The 8549-nt window shown below is 37.1% G+C and overlaps 1 pseudogene; it reads right to left on the bottom strand.

Moving 5' to 3' along the window:
- Positions 1–1414: 1414 nt before the first annotated feature.
- On the bottom strand, positions 1415–2532 carry LOC118854127 (annotated as a pseudogene).
- Between the last annotated feature and the right edge of the window lie 6017 nt (positions 2533–8549).

Genomic DNA, 8549 nt, shown 5'->3' with positions numbered 1-8549 from the left:
TTCACTGCCTGTGTGTCCCTGGCTAAGACACATAACTCTGCCTCACTTTCCTCATCTGTAAAATGAGCTGGAGAAGGAAATGTTAAACTATTCCAGAAGTTTTACAAAGAAAACCCCAAATGGGATCATGAGGAGTCAGATGCAACTGAAACAACTGAACAACAGCAAACTTAGTTTCTGCCAAACTGCATTCTGGTTTTCCCAGAAATTTTTGTTGAATAGTGATTTCTTGTCCAAAATCTTGAATCTCTGGGTTTGACAAACACTAGGTAACTATGTTCATATACTACTGTGTATTGTGTACCTAATCTTTTCCATTGGTTTGTTATTGTTGTTCAGTAACTTTTAGTTGTTTCTGACTCTTGTGACCCCATTTGGGGTTCTCTTGTCAGAGATACTGAGGCAAACAGGTTTAAGTGACTTGCTCAGGGTCACACACCTATTAAATGTCTGAAGACAGATTTGAATTCTGGAAGATGAATCTTCCTGCCTGTAGGTCCTTCACTCTTTCTATTGTGTCATCTAGCTGCGCAATTTCACTGATACACCACTCTTTTCCTTAGCCAGTACAAGAGCATTTTGGTGATTACCGCTTTGTAAGACAAATACATTTTGAGATCCAGTACTGTTAACCCAACATATTTCCTTCACATTTTTTCATTCTTGACCTTTTTTTTTCTTCCAAGTGAGTTTTGTCATTTTTTGGTAGTTCTATAAAAGATTTTTTTACTAATTGGATTGACAGGGCATTGAATATATACATTCAATTGGGTAGAATTGTCATTTTTATATCATCTTTTATGTCACTATATCAATTGTGAGCAATTAATATTTCTCCAATTGTTTATGACATTATATGTGTGAAAAATGTTTTATATTTGTGTCCATATAGTTCCTAGATTTGTCTTGACAGGTAGATTCCTAAGTATTTGATAATGTCCACAGCTATTTTATTTTTGTTTTTTTTAAAGGCAGAAGATACAAAAAGTTTTTTTAAAGGATTACATAATTTACATGTGAAGCAATACTAGTACCTTCCCCCCTTCCTCCTCCCCATCTGAATTTTTGTTACCTAGCTCCTTTGCTCTAACAGAGGACAGCCTTCACAGAGGCTTGTAACTCTGTAAAATGCATTATACGATACTTGGAATGACTATTTAAAAAAAAAACAAAAAACAAAAAACAAATGCACAATCAGAGTCCTGAAGGCACACTGTAGAACTCTGGGGTTGTTTGCCTCCAACATACTTAGATTGCTCATCACTTTCACCGTTCCAGTTTTTAAATCCTGAGTCAAGCTCCAAAAAACAAAACAAAAAAACAAATAAAGCCATGCCAATCTCATCTCTTTTCTTGGGCAATTATCATGTCACACCCTTTGCCAAAAAAAAATAAAAAAACACAAACAGTCCATTTAGAAACATTTGTGGTGGACAGTGGTGGGCCCAGATTCATCATACTCCTGCTTGCTGATCCACATCTGCTGGAAGGTGGAAAGAAAGGCCAGGATGGAGCCTCCAATCTGGACAGAGTATTTGTGCTCAGGTAGAGCAATGATCTTGATTTTCATTGTGCTGGGAGCTAGGGCTGTAATCTCCTTCTGCATCCTGTCAGCAATGCCTGACTACATGGTAGTATCACCAGACGATACAGTATTGGCATACAAATCCTTATGGATGTCAACATCACACTTCATGATTGAGTTGAAGGTAGTTTCGTGGATTCCACAGGATTCCATACCTAAGAAAGGTGGTGGGAAGAAAGCTTCTGGGCATCGGAACCTCTTGTTGCTAATGGTGATAACCTGACCATTGGGGAGCTCATAGCTCTTTTCCAGAGAAGAGCCAGATGTAGCAGTGGTCATCTGCTGCTCAAAGTCTAAAGCGACGTAACACAGCTTCTCCTTGATGTCACACACGATTTCCTTCTCAGCTGTGGTAGTGAAACTGTACCCTCTCTTGGTCAGGATCTTCATGAGGTAGTCCATCAGATCACTGCCAGCCAGATCCAGATGGAGGATGGCGTGGGGAAGGGCATAACATTCATAGATGGGCACAGTGAGGGTCAGACCATCACCGGAGTCCATCACAATATCAGTGGTACCACCAAAGGCATACAGGGACAGCACAGCCTGGATGGCAACGTACATGGCTGGGATGTTGAAGGTCTCAAACATAAGCTGAGTCATCTTTTCTCTGTTAGTTTTGGGGTTCAGGGGGGCTTCTGTGAGCAGTACAGGGTGCTCTTCAGGGGCCACACAGAGCTCATTGTAGAAAGTATGATGCCAGATCTTCTCGATGTCATCCCAGTTGGTGACAATACCATGTTCAATGGGGTACTTCAGGGTCAGCATACCTCTCTTGCTTTGGGCCTCATCCCCCACATAGCTGTCCTTCTGGCCCATACCCACCATCACACCCAGATGTCTAGGGTGCCCAACAATGGAAGGGAAGACAGCCTGAGGGGCATCATCTCCTGCAAGCCAGCTTTGCACATTCCAGAGCCGTTGTCAACAAGGAGAGCAGCAAAATCATCATCCGTGGCAAACTTTGAAGTGGCAAATTTAAACCCATAAGAGAGAGAGGAGGTGATGCCACACCTGGGGTCAGGGGGAGGTAAGTGCACTCTGGGTGGAAGAGCTCACAGCTACTCACAGTTATTTTAAATGGAATTTCTCTTTCTATCTCTTCCTGCAGGATTGTGTTGGTAATATATAAAAATGCTGATGGTTTACATGGGGTTGTTTTATATCCTACAACGTTGCTCAATTTGTTAATCATTTCAACTAGCTGTTTCTCTAGCATTCTCTAAGTACACCATCATGTCATCTGCATTGCTTATTCTTATTTCTTCCTCATTGTTTATTGTAATTTCTTTAATTTCTTTGTCTTGTCTTATTGCTATAGCTAGCATTTCTGGAACAATCTGGAATAATAGTGGCCATAAGGGCATCCCTGCTTCACCCTTGATATTATTGGAAAGGCTTCTAGCTTATCTCTGTTAAAGATAATAATGGCTCATGGTTTTAGATAGATACTACTTACCATTTTTTTGACAGCTCCATTTTTTTTGCTTTTTTTTAAAAATAGGGATGAGTATTGTATTTTGTCAAAAGATTTTCCCCCCCTGCATTTATTGAGATAATCACATGATTTTTGATGTTTTTGTTCTTGGTATGGTTAGTTATGCTGATGGCTCTCCTAATATTCCATTTGAGTCATTATATTATTGTTTTTTGGATGGGCACTTGGCAGTGTTTGGCAGAGTGCTTCTCTACTCTGTAATCTTGGTTTTACCTCTTCTACTTTTTAATCCTTTACCACCTAAAGTATTGATAGAGTAGATAGAATTGATAGAAAGTTAATCAATTATTTCAACCTGGTGATTGTCTCTAGTATTTTATGAGGTTTAAAAAAACTTTTAATCTTGACAAATAAAATGAGATAATAATTAAAAATGTGACAATATCTGATGAAAAGGTGGAGGACCTAAGAATGGAAAGAGACATGGTGCAAAGTAGATGAGATGATCACTCATGGTAGAGAGGAGGAAAAACTTATTTATTTGCCTCTCTTTCCTCCTCCAAAGATACTAATCTTAGTGTTATACTACAAAGCACATAAGCAAGGTTAAAAGATTTGAAACATAAGAAAATTAAAGATATTGCTTTTATTTTTTAAATTAAGGCTAATCTAAGAGAGTAAAACTAGCTTTGAAGCAAGCCTACCTGGTTTAGCAATGTTTATGCTGTTACACCCAAACAAAATAATTGTAAGGTTATTGAAAGAATGGCTAAATATCATTGCTGAGGCACTCCGGTGATTTTGAATGACTATAGAGAGCAGGAGAGGTGTTGTTTTATGACTGAAAAAAGGGCAGGAGGAGAGTAGAATTTGCAGCCTAGAGTTTAGTAGGTGGAGTTTACATCACTAGCATGATTATAAAGATATAGAAAGGAGATGGTGATTACAAAAAGCCAGTAAATCTTTCTCAAAAAGAGTTCTGCAAGAAAGTGGATACAGTGTTGGTCCAGAGTCAGGAAGACTTATGTTCAAATTTGGTCTCAGGCCATTAACCCTAGGCCAGTCATTATCAGTTTCTTTAATTGTAAAATGGAGATATTAATAGCTATTACTTCCCAGAATTATCATATCAGATAATGTATTTGTAAAGTACTTTGCAAACCTTAAAGTATTATATAAATAGTGACTATTATTATTATTATTATTATTATTTTAGGAAGATTAGAATATCAGAATGCTATGTAGTTTATTGAGATTTTAGTATACATTTCATGAAATGTTTTTTGCTATCCTTAATTCTATCTTTTTAATTGAAAAAAGTGAACCACATAATTATAAAATTATGTGAGGTTGAATGTCTTTGATCCAAAGAATAGTATTTTTTTTAAATTCAATTGTGAAGCCAGGAAGAAACAAATGATACTTAGTTTAGTGCCCCAGTGATTTGTACTAAACCCTGTTCTTTCAAATTTTAACCATGATATGGAGAAGGACATAGACCACAGTGGAGCAGGGATTCTCAACATAGTTCCAGGGCAGAAAAGAGTGCTTGTAGTCACTCACCAAAGAGAGCACAGGCCAGGAGAGTAATAAATATACCTCTCCTTTAATTATACCACTTTGAAAGAAGTGAAAACTTAAAGTCTCTGGAAGTATTCCTGAAAACAGCTGCACAAATCCCTGAATATCATAACCAAACATTTCTTTCTCATCAACAATAATCCTTAGATTTGTTGTACAAGAAAAAAGGGCTCAAATTCCCAAGTACTATGTTAAATAATGAATAATTTTCCCCTATTTTCTTTTGAACAGTTTGCCAAGCACTGTTAATATTTTGAATTCTTATGTTTGGATGCCTCAAGTATTCATTCTATTAGACTGATATAATGTCTATTTTCACTAGAGAATTTTGATGACAAAAACTATGTGATATGCTTTAAAGTCAGATAATACTAGATCCTCTTCATAAGCTTTTATTTTCAATATGTTCCTTAACAGTTTTGCCAATTTTTGTATGAATTTCTCTTTTGTTTTCTTTTTTAAATTTTTTAAAAAATTCTGAACTTACAGAATAAAACAAGCTTTTCCATAAAATAGTAGAATAGAAAAAAGAGGATTATACATGAACCTGCAAATCTGTTTTCTACAACTTGCAGTTCTTTTTAAATATATTGTAAAGTTATCATGTAGGTTTCTTTTCCCCCCTTTTTTCTTCCCCTCCCTGCCCCGCTCTAGACATGACTACCATTAGATACAAATATGTATGTGATGTGTGTGCATATAAAATTATTCTAGATATATGTCTATCATTTTTTCTCTGATGCTGATAGTGTCTTCCTTCGTAAGTCCTTTGTGGTTACTTTGGGTTTTTATGTCAAAATTACGTAGTTGCTCAAAATTGTTCTTAAAACAACATTGCTGTTACTATATACAACATTCTCTTAATTCTGCTGATTCTTCACCATTTTGCACAATTCTAGCCACATGCTTTTATAAAATCGTTGAGCTCATCTTCTAGCCTAATAGTATTCCACTATGATCATATACCACCACTTGTTCAGCCATTCCCCGATTGATGGCATCCCCACTATTACCAGTTCTTTGCCACCACAAAGAGAGATGCTATGAATATTTTGGAACATATAGGCTCTTTTCCTTTTTCCCTAATTATCTTTGGAAACAGACCTAGTAGTGATATTGCTGGGTGCATGGGTATAGGCACTTTAATAACTCTTTGGGCAGCTCTTATTTTTGTTTATTACTTCAATAGTTTTCTTAATTTCAGTTTTATTCATCTTTCCTTTGGTTTTCAATATTTCTAATTTGGTATTCACTTGGGGATTTTCAATTTTTTTCTAGCTTTTCCTGTTGCATGCCCAATTCATTGATCTCCTCTTTCTCTGTTTTATTAGTGTAAGCATTCAGAGATATAAAACATCCCCTAAGAACCGCTTTCACTGCATCCTATAAATTTTGGTATGTTGTCTCATTATTGTCATTCTCTTGAATGAAGACATTGATTGTTTTTATAATTTGTTGTTTGACCCACTCATTCTTTAGGATTAGATTATTTAGTTTCCAATTAATTTGTAGTCTATCTTTCCATGGGCCTTTATTACATGAAATTTTTATTACATCATGATCTGAAAAGGATGCATTTAGTATTTCTGCCTTTTTGCACTGGATTGTGATGTTTTTATGGTCTAGTACATGGTCAATTTTTGTCTTTGTGATTCTCAGGTTCTGGGGCTTGAATCTCATCCAGACTCAGGATCTAAACTTGCTTCCAGGAAGAGGAGAGGCCAGCTTCCTTTGGTCCTCTGTCCATCCCCCTGCCCTTATTAGAACCTAGCTCTGTCCCTCAGTCTAGCAGGGACATAATCTAGTAGTTACCTAGTGGTTTCCCTATCTTCATTCAGCCAGTTCTATAAGTTTACAATGGCCCTCAAGGGCACTGAGTTGGCCTTTCTAGAGGGAACCTATTTGTTCCATTTTTCAAATCATCTCATGAGATCTAAGCAATTAAATCTTTCAATTAGTCTTATAGTTTAGAAAAGCCCCAGTCTACTTTACCCACAGAACACAAAATTTGTGATATTGGCATTTTTAACTATGCCTGGCAAAAGATCACTTTCTCCATGGGCCTGCTCTCCAGGCTGGTGACATATCTGACTTTTATGAAACCCAGAGATCTTTTCCCTTCCTTGAGTCTTCAGAGTCTCTAGAGTCAAAACCCTGGTGCCTGGGTCCTTTGGGTACCCCCCCACGCTGAAGCATTCATTACTTTCCTTTAGATATGAACTTTTCAAAAAAAGACAGAAGACATCAGAAGACATCTCCATGTACAGCTGAGAAAAAAGGTATATTCCTTTCTATCCTCATTCAGTTTTCCTCAGAGGTCTACCATATTTACTTTTTCTAAATTGTATTCATCTCCTTCACTTCTTTCTTGTTTGTTTTGAGGTTAGATTTATCAAGTTCAGAGAGGGGGAGGTTGAGGTCCCCCACTAGTATAGTTTTGCTGTCTATTTTCTCCTGTAACTCCCTTTACTTCTCCTCTAAGAATTTGGATGCTATACTACTTGGTGTATATATGTTTAGCAAGGAGATTACTTCACTGTTTATGGTGTCTTTTAGCTGAATATAGCTTCCTGCCTTATCTCTTTTGGTTAGATCTATTTTTGCTTTTGTTTTTTGTGAGATTAGGATTGCTACCCCTGCTTATTTTGCTTCTGCTGAAGCATGGTATATTTCCTTTTTCCCTGTGTGTATCCTCCTGCTTCAGATATGTTTTTTTTAAATAGTGTATTGTAGGATTATGGTTTTTAATCCATTATGCTATCTGCCTCGTTTTATGGGAGAGTTCATCCCATTCACATTTACAGTTATGATTACTATCTGTGTCTTTCTCTCCATCCTATACCCTCTTCTATTTATGCTTTTTATTTCTCCCTTTTCCCTCCTATTTTTCTCCCTCTCCTCAAAAGAGTTTTGCTTTTCACCATTGCCTCCCTCAATCTTCCCACCCTTCTATCAGCTCCCCTCCCTTTTCTTTCCCTTTTCCCTTACTACTTCTCCCCTCCATTCTTACCACCACTCCCCTTTCTTTCCCACTTCCCCTCCTACTGCCTGCAGGGCAGGTTAAATCTCCGTACTTAACTGAGTAAGTTATACACTCCTTGAAGCAAATACAATGAGAATAAATTTCAAACAATGCTCACCTCCCTCCCTTCTTTCCCTCTACTATAATATGTTTTTGGATCTCTTCATGTGATGTAATTTACTCTTTTCTGCCTTCTCCTTTCCTCTTCTCCTATTACAATCCTTTTGGACCCTTAATTAGGTTTTTTATCATCACATAAATTAACTTATACTGATGCCCTCTGTCTGCGTATATCCCGTTTAAATGTCATAATAAAGATACAGTTCTCAAGATTGACAAGTATCACCATCACTCTCCCTAGTATGGATGTAAACAATTTGCCGTTATTGAATAACATTTTTTCCTGTTTAGCTTTTTATGCCTCTCTTGGGTCTTGTATTTGAAGACCAAATTGTCCATTGAACTCCGGCTTTTTCATCAGGAAGATCTGGAAGTTCCTCATTTCATTGAATGTCCATCTCCTTGCCTGAATGATTATGCTCAATTCCTTGGTTGTAGTCCAAGCTCCTTTGCCTTACAGAATGTCATATTCCAATCCCTCTGATCTTTTAATGTAGAAGCTGCAAGGTTCTGCATAATCCTGACTGCAGTTTTTACAATATTTGATTTTTTTTTCCTTTCTGGCTGTTTGCAGTATTTTCTCCTTGACCTGATAATTCTGGAATTTGGCTACAATATTCCTTGGAGTTTTCAATTTCAGATCCCTTTCAGGGAGTGATTTTTGTCCTGTTTCTAGAATCTCAGGGAAGTTTTCCTTGGTGATTTCTTGGAAGATAATGTCTAGGCTCTTTTTTCATCATGGCTTTCTGGCAGAACAATAATTCTTAAATTGTCTCTCCTGGATCTGTTTTCCAGGTCAGTTG

This window comes from Trichosurus vulpecula, chromosome 6, assembly GCF_011100635.1.
Source record: "Trichosurus vulpecula isolate mTriVul1 chromosome 6, mTriVul1.pri, whole genome shotgun sequence".
NCBI lineage: Eukaryota > Metazoa > Chordata > Mammalia > Diprotodontia > Phalangeridae > Trichosurus > Trichosurus vulpecula.
Note: the sequence above shows the minus strand (reverse complement) of the source record. Positions and strands in the feature narration are given on the sequence as shown.